The sequence below is a fragment of the Adiantum capillus-veneris genome, chromosome 20 (genome assembly GCF_014529385.1).
Source record: "Adiantum capillus-veneris isolate H3 chromosome 20, ASM1452938v2, whole genome shotgun sequence".
Taxonomy (NCBI): Eukaryota; Viridiplantae; Streptophyta; class Polypodiopsida; order Polypodiales; family Pteridaceae; genus Adiantum; species Adiantum capillus-veneris.
This window is the reverse complement of record NC_140950.1, coordinates 49889718-49910573: the sequence shown is the minus strand read 5'-3', so window position 1 is coordinate 49910573 and position 20856 is coordinate 49889718.

The following is a 20856-nucleotide window of genomic DNA, read 5'->3' as shown; positions in this document are numbered from 1 at the left end:
CTTACACTTGCAATTAAGATTATTGGCTATGACCTAAACACTTAACACCAAATGTAGAAATAGCATTCTTTGTTTTAGGAAGAGCAATTAATTTTGATGTACCAGCAATCTATCAAGGAAAACTAACAACAAGTGAGAAATAAAGATCATAAGTGAAATAACATCATTATGTGTTGTGATGATCATTCTCAAATGCTGAGATGTGATCAAATTTCCTTGTTAGAAGTAAAACTATCAGACAATTGGGCCGTAGATATTCAGTGTATTCTAAAGTTAGAGATTGTAGATAAAGTTCTTAACAACAAAATCAAGGGCAATCTAATAAACAAACTTTCTATAAACAATGCCTAAGACTAATGGGTAAAGCCTTTGCTTCATCGTCATCATACTCAATTCAATTTTGTATGATTGAGAAAAAATATTTCATCATCTCTTATAATGATAAAATCTTTATTGTGCCATATGAAAAAATGGATGATCACACAAAACCTAGACCGAAGGTTTTACAAATCAACTATCAGACTATAAAGTTACTTCTACTTGCAAACCAATTGTCTGAGTTGCAAAATTTGGTCAACAGTATGCATAAGCAACTCAAAGCATACCTCTTTTCTCTGCATACAAACCTCATTGTCCTTTCATCATCTCCCTTTATACCAAGTTTTTCATTCATCACCAAACCGCCCATGCATAAAAATCCTGGTTACTCTGACAAATGTTATTGTGAAGCCACGTAGTGGCTTATAAACAAGCTGCAAAGTAGTTTGCCTAGTTCTAAGTTCAAGGGGAGGGAGATTTATATACTATTGCTCATTGTCATAAAAAATGCAATAAACTCATCAACAACACTGGCAAAACTCCCTCCAAAGTCCCAATGGGTGTATCATTTGATTCAATTGATTATGATTGGGAAGAAGACTTAGATGAACCAAGATGAGACATGACCAATGTAGAACATAGATCAGGTATTAAAGATTATGAAGCTGTATTTTGTGGTTGGAGACCTAAATAGTTTTGATTATTTCTAAAAAGAAACAGTATACAATGGCCTCCAAGAAGAATACATCCCAGCTTAGCTTCCATCTCCAACTTACGACTATAATTTCAGCATAGAAGATGACACCAATGAAAGAGAAATTGATGATTCTCAGGTGCATACACCTTTAGTGCCCCTTCATATTGAGAAATATGAGCCCATGGAAGAAGCCTCTATAAGTAAGTGGTCCACTCATTCCACAAAATCCCCAATTTGTGCAAGGAATTAGAAAGGTAGGTGACATCACATTTTACAACATTGACAACATGGAACAAGGAGATATCATCCTCGTTTTAGAACTAGTATGCACAATTGGATTTATCAACAAATACTTTTTGGAAGAATGAGGCAGCAAAATGATGTGGAAGCGGCAATCAATGGATTTACTGTCATACTAAACTTTTGGTGGGAAATGCTTCCCCAAGGACCTAAAAACTCTGTTTTATGTCCTCCTGATAGCAAATGTTTTATCTTTATAAGTCCTTGGGCCTTTGAATGTCCTAAAAAGAACAAATCAGTGGCATTCAAAAACATCATTCTAGAAGATGGCTATAGCTACTCCGATATTTCATTCGCGAGATTTCATTCAATGATCAGACTTCAAATTCAATATTACACAGTTCAAAAGTGAAGCGTCTTCATTAACAAAAGAATCTTCAAGCTCAAGTTTAGAATATGAAAATTGTCATATAGCTCTCAATATGAAGAGTCTTGAAGACTTCATGACAACTCCCTTCAGTCCTCAACAATGGAAAAAATCATCCAATGATAAATATTCTTCATGCAAATACAGGATTGAAGAATCAGAAGAAAGCAATTCAAGTTCTACTTCAGTATTTTAAAAATTAGGTAGAAAGGACCGAGCTAAAATATCTCCTTATCAAAAGCTAGCTCTAAAAGAAGCTAAAAAAGCTAAAGCACCAGCTTTAGAAAGGATGGTGATACCAGCCTTGGCTAATAAAATGAAGTTAAAACAAGTCAAAGAGAATAAACCTTTCTTTGATAGTAGCTTAATTAGCAACCTGGCAAGTGGAAAAATTAAAGCCAAATTTTTCTATGATTTTTCTGGAAGGGAACCTTCTTTCTTTTCCTCCAGTTTTAATCAAGAAGTAAGGGAATATCCCACAGATCTTCGCTTCACTTTCTAACAAACATCCTCATTCGCCTACAATCAACTCCTCCAAAAGGAGAAAGAGCTTAAGCAACGCGAAGAGTTTCTTGCAAAACAAGAAGCATTGCTAAGATGGGAAGCAGATCTAAAGGTTCAAGAGCACACTCTTCACTCTCTACTGGTAGGGTGGCATACCAAAAATATTACCAACAATAGGTAACCAACTCTTACTAGAAGATGTACAAAGCCTCAAAGAATTATTAACTTTGTTCAAGTAGCAAAAGGTTCAACCACCAAATAAAGAATCCATAGAGTTACAAATGGCCAACCAATGCGAAATTGATAATAAAGATATGCTGGAACCACGCCAATGGATATTAACTGTTGACAACCCGACGGACCAAGCCAGATCATCTTGGGACTACGAGTATGAACATGCCATTGTTGACATCTTGAGCCATCTCATTCCAAGGGCGAAGTGGAATGAGATCATCAAATAGTAAAAGTATACAGTGAATAGTAAGAGTACAAAGAGAATAAAATGAATAGTGAAAGTGATCTAAGCACTTAGGTCATATATTAGATATAAACTTCAAGCTTATCCTACTTTTGAGTCACCCACTTTGAAAAAGAAAGCCCACAAACGTATTCCCTATTCACTAGCTTATTCACGAAGCTTCCTTGGAGCTCTATATAAAGGATTCCACGCCTCATTGTAAATCATCTCTGTGAGTTCTAACATATCTTCTGGTGAGCCTATCTTGAGGCAAGTCTTGTAACATCTCTATTGAATCCTTCTCTTAAGTTTAGTCTTGTAACCCTCTTAGTCTTACCAACGATACACTGCACACTTGTGTATTTTTCTTCTTTATCAATAGAAATACACTCCTTCCTCTTGCATCTTCCCGTGTGTGCGTTTGTTGACGTATGAGAAATGTTACTTACAACAAGTAACCAACTCTTACCAGAAGATGTGCAAAGCCTCAAAGAATTAATAACTCTATACAAACAGTATAAGGTTCAACTATCTAATGAAGAATCCACAAAGTTACAAATGGTCAACGAATGCCAAATTTCCTAACACTTAGGTATTTTTATGACAATGAGCAATAGTATAAATCTCTCCCCGCCTCGAACTCAACAGTAGTCAAGCTGCTTTGCAGTTTGTTTATAAGTCGCTCCGTGGCTTCCCAATCTTCATATAAATAAATAAATAAATAAATAAATATATATATATATATATATATGCATATACATACACACATACACACACACATATATATATGTGTGTATGTATATATATATATATATACATATATACATGCACACATTTTTTTGTAATATCAGATTGAATTACCAATGCGAAACCTCAAGACGAGGAAAACCCATGAAAATTACAAACACGAAATCAAAAACAGTCAAAGTTGAGCTCGTAATGGCTAACGGGAAGCTCGTCCAAGTCATAGGCAGCTCGGAGAGACTATAGAAGAGATGTCTTCAAGAAGGAAACATAATCTACTTGAATCTACTAAAACATGAGGGAGTTACAAACTCTCCACACCATCCAAAGCGCCCAGAATCTGACCTAGCCAAAAAAGTAGGCATACGACCGAAGCAGTGGCGGAAGTACTCCAAAGATCCAAAAAGATTTACCGAAATTCATGGTAGGAAAATGCGTGTGAAGAGCTGTGGAGATGCAATCCACAAACTATAGCGTTTGAGAACAAGACCACAATAAATGTGGAATGTTCTCAATTGTTGCACCACATCGAACACATCATGAAGAGGCCAATCTTCGAGATCGCAAAAACTTGCCAATTGGGAGAACCCCAACGATGCATCTCCACATAAACAGTTGCTCCTTCAGAGGCAATTTTGCATGCCACACTTTTATGACTTTACTCTGCCACCATGTGATGGTCTTGTGCATATTACATACCTTATTACATTGTTCATGGATCCAGGAGGATGACTGCAAAGGGCAGTATACTTTCTTTGCAGAAATCAAAGAGAGAAAGAACCAGCGTAGTGCCAATCACAAATTCAGTTTTCCATAACCAGTGGTAGAACAGGAGATATGGAGTCAACCAGATTTTAACATTGTCCCACATGCACCTATAGTGCATCCCAAGTCCCAAAGTAAGAGCAGCCTGTCTAAATGAGAGCACCTATGCAGTAGCGTCCGTGACATCAGTGATGTTGTCAATACCTTTCGGGGAGAGAAAATAAGCCTGTCTAGGAGTGCTTTGAACAAGAGTTCCATCAAAAACCCGACTCCAATGTAAACTTTCTAATCGAAGTGAGTTTCCACAGCCATCATCTCTACCATGCCACAAAAACTCCCATGTGACCAATTTCCAATCCGATTCAAGACTGGAAGCAAAGGGGCATCCTCGTATTGTGGCCTTAAACTTACAAAAACCACATCCCAATACGACGCTGCCAATGGCCAAAAGCTAGCGTAGAAACCGCATGAGAGCACAGAAACACAAGTATTTGCGTCCAAGGCTGCTTTTGCTCAACCAACACCAACAACAAAGTGGCCTTTCTTGCTATGACATGAGAACCCAAATGCAGAATATTCAGGCCACCACAACGCTTTGGAGTACATAACTTATCCATCGCAAGCAAGTGTAGACCCTTTTTCTGAGAAGAAGTACACCAAAATTGCTCCAGTATCTGAGACATCAAGGTTCAAAGACGACGGGGTGGCCAATGCAACATAGGTAAGAAAATTGCATGTATGCCACTAATATGGATTGTACTATTTTGAGTCTTACATGTAGCGGCCAAGTGGATAATTTCCAATAGTGCAATTTAGACCTCAATTTGTTCTCAACCCAATCCAATAATTTTGCATTGTTAACTAGCCAAGCCAGTGGATATCCAAGATGTCTCACAATTTGATCAGGCTTCACTATCTCACTTGGCCAAAATATCAAGTGCAAATCCATTCGACGCAACGGTAACAATTTAGATTTTTGAAAATTCACTTAGACGTGCAGCCATCCCATAAAGATGTAGTGATTTCATAATGCATTGAACATCCTCAGGTCTATTTCTAGGCCGAAACATGGAATCATCCGCATATGCGTGTGCCACAAAATGAGCACGAGACGGCAACTCCAATCCATGCAAATGCTCGGATGCAGTTAAGGAGTCCAGATACAACAATAGAGGGTGCGTAGCAATAGCATACAACATAGCACTCAAAGGGAAACCTTGTCGAACCAATCTACCAAGATCCCATAATTGAGTCAGCACACCATCAAGAATTCTAGCAGATTGACTATTCTCATATAGAAAATAGACCACCCAACAGAATCTAGAACCAAAGCCCAAAGCCATCATGATCTGAGCAATGAATTCCCACTGAATAATGTCAAATGCTTTCTCTATATTGACCTGCAGATAAGTACATCCTGTCTAGTATATTTTGCATACTCAATTCCAACGAAAGCATTAGCAATATCATCCATAATTTTTCTGCGAGGGATGAATCCATATTGAGCAGGAAGTATGCTTGAGAACAGATGGTAGTTAATACGGGAAGCTATCATTTTTTACAACAATTTTTAACTACCGGCATAAGCGTGATCGGACGCCAATGTGATAAGTATTCACATAACAATTGCTTGGGCAACAATTTCACTAATCCTTTTTTTCACGACTGCGGCAATGATTCTATAGTCCATGCATGATTGATCATATAAAGTAGAGGTTGTTTAAGGGACACCCAAAAATGAAGGAAAAATTCAACCGTAAGACCATCCCATCCAGGAGATTTCCTATGGCCAAGATGCAACAAGTTGTCATGCAACTCAGCCTCAATAAAACTAACCTCAAGGGTAGCTGCATCATGCGTTGTCAATATAGGATGCACATATGACAATAGTAGTTGTCTGGCTTGCAAAACCTCACTTGAGGGAGCCTCCGGCTTGGCAAAAAACCTTTGAAACTGATCCACCATGGAATCTGCCAATTGACTTTTATTAACCATCCATTGCTCACTATCAACCTTAACCCTTTTGATAGATACAGATTGCCTCAAATGATGAAAATGCTTAAAGAACTGTTTCAATGAACAACCTTTATCCATTAAAGCATGCTATCTTGATCTAACTTTCCATTTTCCGAGTTTCCTCCTGTTATTATGTGTCAAAGAGGCTTTAGCGGCACATAATTCATCTTGTTCCGACTAAGTAAGCCGTCTAGTGTCTGGCGAACTTTCTAAGGCTCGACTAGTCACCTTGTCTTTCTGTACTTTATCTCTCAACCAATGCATGTACCACAAGCCATAATCCTTTATGACAGCTTGGATCCGCATGACAAAATGATACCACGCTGAATCCACATCGATAAACATATGAGAGATAAATGGAGGAATCACCACTTCAATCAAGTTTTGGAATGCCTTGTGCGAGAGATACGCAATATTAATATGCAACAATCACTTAGTGGGAAGTGGGGAATCTACATCCAATGCCTCAATATGGATCAAGAGCCAAAGAGCAAAATGATCCAATAGAGGAAAAGAGCGATCAATCCTCATGTTACATGCAAACATATCATATTGTGGAGAGCCCAATACATACTACCTATCCAATCGGTGCTCTATATTTTGAGCGAGCATTATGAGCAAAAGTGTAGCCCCACTCGGAGGAGCGAGTACCGGCCCACAAATCCAAAACACAAGAGTTGCACTTGAGAAAAAAAGTATTTTGCATGGCTTTGGAGTTATGCTAGATATCATCAAGCTTGTGATAACATTTGGTGCATCCACTTTATCAAATTTAGGGTTTTTGGGCCGAGGCATGAAGTTTTGTATGCCTACTCAAGTTCTTTTCTTGATCAACTCTTCAAACTTTTGAGTTTTGCCTTTGTTTATTCGCAATGTGACCGTCACAAAGCCATCTTTTTCTGTTAAGTCTGTGTACAAGACTGGAAATGAAGGACTGATATTATGATCATAAGTTCCATAACGACTTAAAATTAGTGCTTTGAATAGGTCTCCATGTCGCATTCTTTCTAAGAGGTCAGTTACTTGTATGACTTTTTCAGCCATATTTTGTTGTTCCTTCATTTTTGGAAAATGGAACCATGTGTAAGTACTTGGAAAAAAAAAAATCTTTCTGTAAAAAGGACAAAATCCTGTTTGTGAATGTGCTACTTGTTGACAATTTGCTTAGGTGGAAATGATCTGCTACTAGTAAACCTTGTTGCATATGAAATAAAGTATTTATTCTAGAGTGTGAAGAGGCATTAACCTCTTAGTTAATAGCCTATATGCTGAAGGAAACTCTTGTTGGAACCGATCTATATTGACAACTAGTGTGTGAACTGTGTTTTTTGCAGCTGCGCAAGAGTCCAAGACAATCTCTTATAATTCTAGAAGCCACATGAGGACACTTGATTGATTCCTTGACCTTTCAAAGAGATGATGCACAACCCTTGAGAGGTGGCTCTAGGCACTTGCTACTACTATACAAAGTAGACTTTTTTTTGTGTGCCCTTCAAGCATATCGTCAATTCCAGCATTGAGGAAATCATCATTTGAGTCTACGCTCTCCTTTTCGCTCATATTAAGTAATCAGTGTATTGATTAAGCATGCTAGCATGAATACTAAACTTGCTAATCTTCCTTAATTATTTTAACTGATATTGGATCTGTGCCACATAGTTAGCCTCTCCTAATTATTCACTCCATCCTCTTAATTACAGACTTGATCTCTCTCTTTCTATTGAGAATTAATAGCAATAAGTCGCACGAATCGTGTTGTAAATTCCATAATTTTTGGCCATGTTTATTGTGAGCCAATACTCCCACCTATAAGAGGAATGCATGATTATTAGCAATCAATGCATGCATCAATTTACATTTTCATTTAGTGTACAATTCGGCGTTGTTTTTGACATATTTTGAAACTCCAAATGTTTCTACATGGAGCCTTAGATCATTCCATCGATTGTGTGTGGAGGCAAGGCTTCTCGGGCTCTCTTTGATGAGCCCCCAATTTTTTTCATTTCAAGGTTGGGAACTCTCCCACCTCCAATATACATATTTACTGAAATAAGATGTGTGTATGTGTGTGTTTGTGTGAGTGTGTGTGTGTGTGAGTTTACTGCTAAGACGGGGTTTTGTTGAGTTTTTTTGGGATTGTTTATATATAAGTCATAAATCATTCCATTGAGTGTGGGTGGAGGCAGGGCTTCGTGGGCTCTCTTTGATAGGCTTCCAATTTTTGTATTTTGAGGTCGAGAACTTCCTTGACTCCATCACCCATTTTTCACTAAAATAAGGTGTGTGGTGTGTGTGTATGTCTGTGTGTGTCTATGACCTTGCTGCCAAGACGGAGTTTTGCTGACTTTTCTGGGAGTTCTTGTACAAGCAAGCTTGTGGCCTCTCTTGATTGGCCCAAAATGACAAAGGGAGGTCATGAGCTCAAAAGGCTAATTTTGGATGAGGCAACATGGACAGACTTCCAATTTCACTCAAGTACACTCAAATCTACTTGAGGAAACTTTCGGGTCTATGAGAGATGGTCCACGCATGCTTGAAAAGAGACCTCGTAGTCTACAACCGAATGCGCACACTTTGGAAATTCAATTTTTGACACTTTTCAAGCCCATAAGTAGTCTATTTTACGAACATCATCTCTATTCCTTCAAGCATCACTCCCCAAGGTTTAGAAGTGTCGTCCCACAAGCACCTAAGGCTTTCGGATTTGTGGATCCTGGTTCTCTAAGTCTCCAAACCTCCCACCTTAGGCATGCTTTCTCACGCACATTCGAAGCTCCAATTGTTTCCCCTGTTTACCTTAGTAAGAGCTATTTCCCTTCCAAAGCTACTCCTTCAAAATTCCTCTAAGATGGTTAGGTCTACATGGCTCTGTTAAGTTTGTCTTCGTCAAGCTACATGCTAAATGACTAGCGAGCTTGGCAGCTTGGTATGGTGGGAGTAACTGTCTGTATAAGGGAAGCGCGCGATGAAATTATTAGGCCAATGAAAGGGGAAAGTACAATGTGCTCGAAAACTCTTTGGGCAATAAGTTCAGTGCCTTGTTTGCAATTGCATCCTATATATATATATATATATATATATATATATATATATATATATATATATATATAGAGAGAGAGAGAGAGAGAGAGAGAGAGAGAGAGAGAGAGAGAGTAATGGAAATGGCCTATGAACTTTGAGAGTGGTGGAATTAGGAAAATTAGAGAAAGCACTTTTGTGAGATTACTTTGAGAGCATAGAGGGTGAACTTAATTGATGGTAGCAACATAAACATAGTACTTAGTTAACTTGGCATGAACAATGTTTCTGCAAGCGAGAGAGTTTAGAGAACATGACAATAGTTGAGGACCGGATTTATGTGGACCCAGTCCCCCCTCCAATAGGCATTTGTATTATAGATTCTTCCATTAAGAGAGACTTGGTACAATACAATCTTTGTGTTCCTTGTGACCTAGGTGGTGCAATGAAGATGGAAAGCTTCATGCATCACAAGAATAACATAAACTTTATCAAAAGCATTAACTATCCCAAGCCTCAGTCCCAAGGCCTCAAACACCTTCGAAGGTGGAGAGAGCTAGCGGGGAATGAGGGTAGGGAAGAGGAAGAAGAAACATTCCATAGGAGAAAGAAATAGTTCCTCACTTATCATCACTCTTCTTGCTAGCATACATAATAGCATAGACATGAAGATGGAGAAGATGGCAAGCTTAAGCATTGAAAAATGGCTCTTGGTTGGATTTGCATTCCATAGCCAAGAGTGTTGGTGTTGGCTCTCAACTTCTCTACTAGCTTGGAGAAGGAGATGGAGCTCTTGCACTTTGCACTTTACACAATGAGTGTGTGTGTGAGTATGTGTGGGAGAGTATACCCCCCAAGAAGCCCCCCTTCTTGCTTTGGTCGACCCCCCCTTGTAGCTTATGCTTGAAGTTCATTGGACCCTTGCAAGCTTGGCCAACATGCAGATGCATAACAAGCAACAAGGGTAGTCTTGGGACAAGTGTCCCTATTTTCCTTGTGAGAGAGAGGACTTGAAAAATGAAAAAAAGAATTAACTAATTTAACTAATTTATCATTGGACCCCTCGGGAGGCCAACCAATAGGCTTAGACACACCATGAGGGCAACATGAGGAGGAGCTTGACAAGTGTCCTATTTGCTTTCTTTGTACCAAGCTTGCCTTGTGTGAGGGTGTGTGTGTTCTCTCTCTAGCCCCTTCATGTAGGGCTCGCCCCCTCCTTGTAGGGATCTTTGTTAACTTTGTGGAACACCTTACCCTCAAGTACCTTAGTCAGCAAGCTTGACAAAGCACCTCAACCTTGGGTAGTGTTCCCTCAAGCATCTCAAGCTCCCTAGTCGGAAAGCATGACAAGCACCTCAAGCATCTTAGTCAGCAAGCACGACAAGCACCTCAAGCATCTTAGTCATCAAGCATGACAAGCACCTTAGTCATCAAGGACGACAAGCACCTCAAGCTTGGGCCGGGTTCCCACCTCAAGCACAACCCTAGCTTACCTAAGTTCAAAGGACTTTTAACACTAACCTTTGGAGTTCTTTAATGAAGCTATAATTAAAGGTCTTTAAGCTCCATTAGCTAACCTTGCTCTTTGACAAACCATCTCTCATTTGAACCCCTTTACCATTGGCCCCGTGTTGAGATAGATCTATAAGTTCATGTTTATGTTCTGACCCTTGTTCGTGTTTATTCTCCCACATTAAATGATCAATTTAATATGAGAAAATCATTTGGGTTGTTTAGATATTAGATTTTAAGACATTAACTCTCTCTTGAAATCATAGTCATCCTCGACTATGAGGTAGAAGAGATAAAGCCTTAGTCATTCGTGAATCTTGATTAGCGGGTAGAGGATCCCTTATTACCCTACAAAATCTTTCTAAGATGGATGACTAATCCATTTGGTGCTTGGGAGACATAGCTGCCGCAAGCATGTCTTCTCTTTAGTCCATTTCATTCTCTCAAGTAGAGTGACAAATTCTTCTTGGTGTTTGAGAGACATCGTCATCACAAACATGATTCTAAGCATGCATACTATTTAAATTTGTGCACAATAAAAGGAAATCTAGTCTTATAAGACAAAAATATTGATCATTTGAAAGAAATTTGTACATTTGCTTACTCTATTGTAGCACTGTAAGCATTGACAAGGTTCATACTATCCTTAAGTTGTATTCCTTGCATCCATCTAGCATCTTCAAAAGGATAATTTTTGAACTTAATAAGATACTGTTGGATAATCTTACCATGTCGTAGTACCTTGTCTTCATGCCAAAGAATAGCTTCAGATTGTAGCACCTGTTCTTGGTCTTCGATTTCGAGAGGATCTTCAATAATTGGTTCACTTGGTGGCTCTCCTTTGTAGGGCTTAAGTAGGCTCACATGAAAAGCATTGTGTATGAGCCAATGGTTGGGAAACTTGAGTTGATAAGCCATCTCATTGATTGGCTTCAAGATTTGAAAAGGACCATAATATCTTTTTGCTAATTTAGCATAATACTTTTGATGGCCCGTAGGATTTTTGCCCCTCGTTTGCCTCAATCGAACCTTGGGAAACTTAAGTAAGACCCAATCATTTTCTTTCAATGTTAAGGCCCTTCTGTGCTTGCCAATAACAACTTTTTGCCTTTGTTGAGAGATGGATCGAGTGTCCTTAATCTGTTGGAAAGATTCTTGTAGGTCACAGCTATACTCATCGACAACGAAAATCTTCCCATGTACTTTAAGTAGCAAGGTACTTTTAGGTCTTCCCTCAACAATTTCAATAGGGTGCTTTTCCCGTAGAAGCATGGACAGTGTTATTGTACACATACTCTACAGGAGGTAAGTACTTTTCCCATTGTGAGCGTTGATCTACTTCTCTAACATAAGTATTTAGTAGATTGAGAATCGTAAGATTGGCTATCTCACTTTGGCCATCCGTTTGTGGGTGATAGGCCGAAGAGAAATTCAATTTTATACCTAGATTTTCAAAGAGACCTTTCCAAAAATTAATGGTCATTCTAGGATCTCTATATGACACATTGGATGTTGGAAATCCATGGTGTTTGAATAGCTGAGATATGAAGAGAGTTGCCATTCGGTGTGCCTTAATAGTCTTTTTGATAGGAATAAAGTGTGCTTTCTTGCTAAACTTGTCGATTATTGTCCATATTCCCATATTCCCATGGATAGACATGGGTAATCCAAAAATGAAATCCATGGATATACTCTCCCATGGTGAATTTGGGATAGGCAATAGCTGGAGTAATCTAGGTCTCTTTCCTCTATCATACTTAGTCTTTCGACATACCACACATTTCGAAACATACTCTTATATGTCCACTTTCATGGTCGGCCAATAAAAATACGTCTTTACTCCTCAAAGAGTAGGTTGAATGCCTCTATGCCCCGCATAGGGACGAGCATGGGATTCATACATGACTTTCTCACGAAGGGAGTGGGTAACACATAGCCTATTGCCATGGAGAAGATAACCATCCTACAAGGTGAATGGTTCCTCTTTTTTCCCCATAGCAAGGGCTGACGTTACATCTTTAAAGTCATGGTCAGTAGAATACTCATCTATCATAGAAGATAGATCATTGTGAATTGCTATAGACACCACATTAACTTTTCGTTGTCATGAAAATGCATCGACCACTTGATTGTGCTTACCAGCAATGTGGGCAATATGAAAATTAAATTGCAAAAGAAAATTTTCCCACCTCATTTGTTTGTCAGAAAGCTTTGTTTGCGTTGGTGCAGCCAAAGTGTGTCGACGCTAGAAGGTGACATGGACAGGTGTGTACAGGCAAGCAGCAGCATGGCAAAGGGATGGTGCAGCTAGGAAGTTCATGGGATGACAGGTAGCAGCGGAAGTGTATGCATGATGCGACTTATAGTCCAAGAAAGGCTACATAAGGGGCTAATTGAGGAATCAGGTGGAGGAGATGCAAAGTGCAGCTTGTGGGTCCAGGAATGAAGAGCTTGGAGTGCTGAAGGGGCGGGTTCAGACGGCTCATCAAACCGAGCTACGAAGCCCAAGTTATTGAAGGTTGAAGTTTTGATGGTTACAGATTCTTGCCGGACAGGGCAGTTGGAGACAGGTGGTCCAAGTGGAGCTTGAGGTATAGATGTGTAGAGCTCAATTCATGGAGTCTACCCGTCTTTTCGGATTGTGGATCGGAGCCACGGTTTGCAAGATATGGTCAGTGGAAGTTTTTCCGGGTTTCGGGTCTGAGCCCACATGACCGCATTGGAGTACGTGCCATCTGGCATCTTCTGAGCCTCGATGAAGTTCTAGAGCAGAGTGTAAACCATATGGATCTAGCCATAAGTGACTGCATGCCGAACGAAGTCCGGAGCAAGGAGATATAGCCGTCGGAAAACTGGGAGCAGTTGACCGGCTTGGATTGCAGATGTTTTTTCCATTTTTGAGAGCCCTGGTTCAAGGATGCCGAGGAGTCGAAATGCAGAGACGGATGTTGTGGTCGGAGCCGAGAAAGTGGAATTTCAGGTGGTGGTTGCGGCTTGGCAATAGGACATGGGAGCAGAGAATGGAACTGTAGAGAAGGAGGACCAAAAAGTTGGCATAGAATGGAATTTTTTTACAATTCTCTCATGAAAAAAGGAGGCAGCTCATGGGCGGATGCCACGTGGCCTGGCACAGATTGCCCCACATGCGCAGACGGCAGGTTGATTGGCGGGCTATATGAGCTGGGCCGTGGCCCTCCATAAGGTATCCAAGTGGAGTGTGGGAGCTCCAAGGTCCGTGGGCTATGGCGCATGGCGCCTTGGGTGCTGCCGAGCGGCGTGCAGCCCTGCAGGGCTTATGGCGGTGGTTTTGATGGCGAGCCGGCTGAGGATCGGGGTGGCGCAGGGCGCCCGCGGCGGTGAGCCCATGGATGACGTGGCAGACCCAAAGGGGGGGGGGGGGGGGTCGCGAGAGGCTCTCAAAGCCCCAATATTTTGAAGGAAGAGGAGGGGGGCAATAGCGGTATCGCTATTGCCTTCCCCTCTCAGGTAAGGGGTGAGCTCCACAGCAGGGAATGAGAGAGAGAATCCGGAGGTATCCAAATGATGTAATGCAAAGTCAAAGCCGGCCAAGTTGAGGGCCAAGTGGACAAAGCCAAATGCAAAACCAAAAGGGGGAGATCCGGCCGGCCAAGGTGGAAGGTGCAAAGGGCAAGTGTGCACACCATGTACATGTTTCCAAAAGCAAACTAGGCCAAGTGTTAACAATGCAATAAAATACTAAAAGAAGCTCTAAGTGAAGGCCACGGCAAGAGAAACTCACCCTTTTTTTTCTTCTTTTGGGCTTCTTAGAGGTATCCCTATAAAAGGTTGAAAATGAGAAAATTTAAGGGCTTTTTTGCCTGTGTGAGTAAGTGAAAGCTTGAAGCTAGTGTGATGCCAAGCTTTCCATTAAAGCTGCATACATCAATTGTACTACCCTCTATGCAGTAATACCAATTGTTTGCCCAATCTCTTGTGTTGCTTCTCCCCAACCCCCTCCTTCTCTCTCACTCTTGGTGTGTTAGCCATAATTTGCAGAGGGTTTGCCTGCAGTTTGAAGGATGCTATCAAGAGTGCAGATTAGGGGTGTTTTGTGAGTCGGAACGGGTGAGTTAAGCAGTGTGAGTGCATTGGTGTTGTGGGTGTTCTTGTGCAAGGAGTGAGGTAGTCGTTTATTATGCTAAGGTGGAATTGTTCGTGCAAATTAGCCGATTTGAAGGTGTGTTTTGAGAGGTTAGGGGTGTTGTGGAATCTCTGGGCTATAGAGAGGCAAGTATTGTGTGTGTTGGGTGTGTTCCCTATTGCCCCTCTCCATCTTCTGGTGCCCCGACTGAGGAGCAACTGATTGCTTGTTGGTGTTGATCAGAGGCGGTTATTTCCATCAAGGAGAGATGGCAGCACATAGTTATGGACCAATTTTTGTTGGAGAAGGAGATCCGTAAGAGTGGATGGCCGATTTTGAGTTGTATATGTTGTTATTGCATATGCCAGATGAAGCTAGCAAGATGCAAATGATCCTATTCTTGATGCGGGGAAAAGCAAAGACATGGTTCTATGCATTGGAGGGAGAGCCCAAAATTATGTGGCCGGCGTTGCGGACCCGTTTCCTGCAAGACTTTCGAAAAGAGGTGTCTCCTATCGACTTGGATGCAAGGTTGAAGAATTTGAAGCAGGACGTGAATGAGGAATTCAGCATCTTTCTTTCTCGCTTTGAAGAATGATGGAGAGATTTTGCAATGGCCATGCAGTTGATCAATGGTGGTGAGTACTTTAAATTGGAAAAGTTTATGTCTTGTTTACACCCCAAAGTTCGTGAAAAGGTGGATTTCGAGGGCCCGGAGAATTACAACGGGGCAGTGGTTATTACGCGGTCTAAAAGCCGTAAAATCAAGAAGAAGATCGAGCAAGGTGCATTGGGATATGAGGCGATGGTTCCCAATCCGACTTCAAGTCCGAGAGAAGAAGCTCAAGGGGAGAATCAACCCAATCAAGGGGATGCAACCGTTCCTCAACAATGGGTACGTACAGTTCAAGATTTGTCTGAACAAATGCAAGAGTTGCGGTTAAGTGTTATGGACAGAGGTCAAACAAGGACAGGAAGGGGCAGAGCTAGGCAATTTCCCGGCAGGTGCTACAATTACAGTGAGGAGGGTCACTATGCTCCAGATTGCCCTCACCCACCAAGGGAAAGGGGAGGCATGTATCCTCTTTGTGGTCGAGGTCGTGGTCAGGCACAGTTTGATGGCCAAAGAGGTCAACAAGAAGTTGAAAATCAAGCACAGGCGGCTCCATCAGGTAATGATGAGATACCCAGGGTTAACATTATTGGTGTTGACAGGCAGGAGGTTGACATTATGGCCAACAAAAGAGCACGAGGTGAAAGAGAGACTGAGGCGGAGCGTGAAACTAGAACCAAGAAGGGGAAAGAGAAGGTAAATGAAGGAAGAGAGAAACCAGAGCCAAGCAGAAGAAGGCGAAGACTAAGGATCACCCAAAAGGATTTTCAATTGGGACGTGGCAATCCGGAGTATGATTTGGTAAGAGATGTTCAAAACCAAAAGGCTAACATCACTTTTGGGCAGCTGCTTGCTTTGAACCCTAAGTTAAGAAGGCAATGGTCGTCTAGTGTCTTCCTCGAGTGGGAGGAGAGGTACATACAGTGCAGAATCTAGCTGTGAAGGTGGGAAGTCCAACCGATGTGCTTCCGGTGGTGGATGTTTTGATCGAGAAGAAGAAACAAGTTCAAGCATACATCGATGGTGGAGCCCGAGTCTGTGTTATCACGGAGTCGGCTATGAGGGAAATTGGCATTAAAGCTATTGTCAGGTCAAATGTGCGAATGAGGATGGCTAATCATGCCAAAGCTCATTGTCTGGGAGTGGCACAGGATGTGAAGGTAAAGGTTATGGGAATTGAATGTTTAATTGATTTTTTCGTCATGAAAGCAGGAGAGAATGCTTATCCAATTATATTGGGGAGGCCATGGCTGTTAGCTATTGGAGCCAAGCAAGATTGGGGAACTGGGGTGTTTACCTTGCCAGATAGGGAGAATGGCGGACAGATTGTGTTGGATCTAAAGACCACGGAAAGTCATTTTCATCCCTCAGCAGGTGGAGATCGAGATTTCAGTACTAGTTATGAGTACGAGACGGAGTCTACTTATGATGAAGGGTCAACCAGTGTCGAAGAGGAGGAGAGTGATGAGGATTTATTAAAGCTGGATACAGATTTGTTCGGGGTCATAGTAGACTCTACCACTGCAAAGAGAGGTATGCAAGTTCCGGTTGGTAGTTTGCAAGCTAAAGAGATGGAAGATATGCTAGGTGCAGATTTAACAAAACGGGAGAAAGAAGGCTACATGGACCTATGTGCATCCTACCCTAATTTATTTGCAAAGGAATATAAGGATCTGAGGGGAGCTAGAGGAGTGGAGCATCAGATTCTTCTTAAAGAAGGATACAGGCCAAAAGCACAAAAGCTCAGAAGGTTGGGGGATATTCAAAAGGAAGCTCTATGGCAGGAGATCAATAGGTTGCTCGAGGCAGGTATTATTTATCTGGTAAAGGAGTCTGAGTGGGTTTCTCTTGTTGTCATTACCCCGAAGAAGAATGGAAAGTGGCGGGTATGTGTAGATTATAAGCCTTTGAATGCTGCAACCAAGCGGAATCATTACCCTTTGCCTTTTCAAGATGCGATTTTAAACCAAGTTGCCGGGCATGAGTGTTATTCTGTTATGGACGGATTTTCGGGGTATTTTCAGATCGGTATTGCTTTGGAGGACCAGCTGAAGACTACCTTCATCTCTCCATGGGGTTGCTTTGCCTATCGCAAGATGCCTTTTGGACTGGTGAATGAATATGCGACTTTTCAGGATTGGATGAACAAGGTGTTCAGGCCTTACTTGGGTAAGTTTATTAGAGTGTTTATGGATGATATTGGTTGCTATAGTTCCAGGGCAGAGCATTTGTCCAAGTTACGGCTGTGTTTTCAAAGGCTAGATGAAGAAGGAGGTCAGTTGAATCCAAAGAAGTGCAAGCTAGCACAACCAAGGGTTCAGTTGTTAGGCCATGTGGTGTCACAGAACGGGATTGAAGCAGATCCAAAGAAGGTGAAAGAATTGGTTCTTATGGAGCCTCCAACCAATGCAACAAAACTGGCTTCTTTGGTGCATAAGTTAAAGTATTTATCCCGCTTTTTTTGGATGTTGTCTCAATATGTATACCCTCTTCAGAAAAGGACTCAACAGGTGCATGGGTTTTATTGGGATGAGGAAGCTCAAGAGGCTTTTGATAAAGTGAAAGGTATTCTATGTCAGTTGCCTACGGTGTGTCCTCCTAATCATAAGGATGATTTTTATATTGCAATGATGGTGGGATCGGTAGCTATTGGAGCAGTATTGCTACAAAAGGTAGGCAAGAGTTATAAGCCTATTTATTTTGAAAGCAGGATCATTAGTCCAGGTGAAGCTACTTATACGGAGGCAGAGCAATGGGTTATGGCTTTGGTCTTCACTTGCAGAAAGTTCAAAGTATATTTGGTTGTCCGTAAGTTTTATGTGTTAACTGCTAACAATATTTTGCCTGAAGTAGTGCTACACTTAAAGCCAGGGAAGCGAATCATGAAGTGGGTGATCGAACTTCAAGAATTTGAGTTTGAGTTCAAGGTGGATCACACTCGGCGGTCTCATTTGGCGGATATTCTAGTCAACAAGGAGGTTGATTTGCCAATTTATCCAAGGGTGGTACAAGAGGAGGATAAGGAGGAACCTGACTTGCTAGGGGCTTTCACGATGTGGTTTGATGGGGCTTATAGACAAGTAACACAGAAGGCAGGAGGGGGTGTGGTTATTGAGGATCCGCACGGCACCGTCATTTTTCCAAAGCTTACGACTTGGAGGAGGTGCATACCAACAATGAAGCAGAGTATCTTACCTTACATCTGGGGCTCAAGCAGTGCATTGACTTTGGCATTTCAAGGTTGGTCGTAAAGGGTGATGCTCTACTGGTTATCAAACAACTTTTGGGCCAATGGCAGGTAAAGAGGGATTCTCTCAAGAATTGGTTTTTTTCCATAAAGAAGCTGTTGAAGTTTTTTGAAGCAATACAATTCAAACATGTGTGGAGAGAAAAAAACCAGGAAGCAGAGCGTTTGGCTAGCAGTCGTGTTCAGACTCAACTGCCGAGTTTATATGTGGGGCCAGCCACTTATGCAGGTAGAGAGACTTTAAAGGATATTGATGATTTCTTGAATACAGGTCAATGTTCTAACGGGCTTTCCAAACTACAAAAAAGGAGAGTTGTTCAAAAGGATAAGAGGTTCACTCTTATTGGCGAGGATCTTATGGTGTACGGTCGTGATGGAGTGCTACGTCGTGTTCTTTACAAAGAAGAGATCGGCATGGTATTGGAGCAATGCCATGAAGAAAGAGGTCATCAGGGTAAGAGTCAAGTTTTGTTTCGTATCTTAAGAAGTGGATTCTGGTGGCCTTCTGTGGTGCGAGATGCACACTATTGGTGCAAGACGTGCCATCAGTGCCAAGTGATGGGTGAAAGATGGCTGGTAGCCGAGCAACAAGGGGCTATCATCGCACATGATGCCTTTGAAAAGTGGGGATTGGATGCAATTGGTCCATTGCCCAAGTCAGTGAGTGGTAAGAAATATGTGGTAGTGGCAATAGACTATCTTACACGGTGGGTTGAGGCTAAAGCATTCAAAGAGGTAAATGCGCATACTGTTGCTCAGTTTGTATTTGATTGCATATGTTGTCGTTTTGGAGTACCTTGGGTGCTTATATCAGATCGAGGACAGGGATTCAGAAGTAAGTTGGTGCGTGCTCTGGTGGACAAATTGGGGATTCAACACCGATTTTCATCTCCATATCACCCGCAGTGCAATGGATTGGTGGAGAGTGCAAACGGGCAGATAGTCAAGATGCTTACAAAGTATATCTACCAACAGGTTGAAGAATGGGAATCTAACCTTGATAAATGTTTGTGGGCTTATAGGACCTCTTATAAGGTGGCAACCAACTTCTCTCCATACGAGTTGGTATATTGCAAGGAAGCGGTCCTGCCTGTGCACGTGCAGCTAGGGGTTCTCAAAGGTCTATGGCGCATTGATAAAACTCACCAGGATGTTTTGCAGGATAGAATTACAAGTCTCGAAACTTTGAAGATGGATCATGAAGCAGCGACGGATTTTTATGTGAAGCAACGCGAAAGGAGGGTAGCAAAGTTCAACCAACATTTGCCAGCTAAGCAGATTGAGAAGGGCGATCTAGTGATGAAATACGAGAGTTATCTTGACTTCACCTTTCAGAAGAAATTCAAGAAAAAGTGGACGGGGCCTTACAGGGTTCATCAGGTTTTTCCAAATGCACTAGTCAGGTTGGATGGTCGATTTCTCAAACGTCGGGTAAATGGTCTTCGTCTCAAGCTCTATTTTGAAAGGGAGTTAGTGCCAGCAGTGCATCAGATTCTTATGCAGGGGGTGGGGCAACCCACTTGAAGGTTTAAGGGATAACGTGCAATAAAACATTCTACATATGGTTTGAGTTTTCTCATAGTGTGTGCCAGGTTTTTGCAGTTTATAGTGGAATAAAGCTTTTATGTGGTTGAGCATAAATGCTCAACATAGGGGTGGGCAATGATGGTGCAGCCAAAGTGTGTCGACGCTAGAAGGTGACATGGACAGGTGTGTACAGGCAAGCAGCAGCATGGCAAAGGGATGGTGCAGCTAGGAAGTTCATGGGATGACAGGTAGCAGCAGAAGTGTATGCATGATGCGGCTTATAGGCCAAGAAAGGCTACATAAGGGGCTAATTGAGGAATCAGGTGGAGGAGATGCAAAGTGCAGGTTGTGGGTCAAGGAATGAAGAGCTTGGAGTGCTGAAGGGGCGGGTCTAGACGGCTCATCAAACAGAGCTACGGAGCCCAAGTTATTGAAGGTTGAAGTTTTGATGGTTGCATATTCTTGCCAGACAGGGCAGTTGGAGACAGGTGGTCCAAGTGGAGCTTGAGGTATAGATGTGTAGAGCTCAATTCATGGAGTCTAACCGTAATTTCGGATTGTGGATCGGAGCCACGGTTTGCAAGATATGGTCAGTGGAAGTTTTTTCGGGGGCCGGGTCTGAGCCCACTTGACCGCATTGGAGTACGTGCCATCTCGAATCTTCTGAGC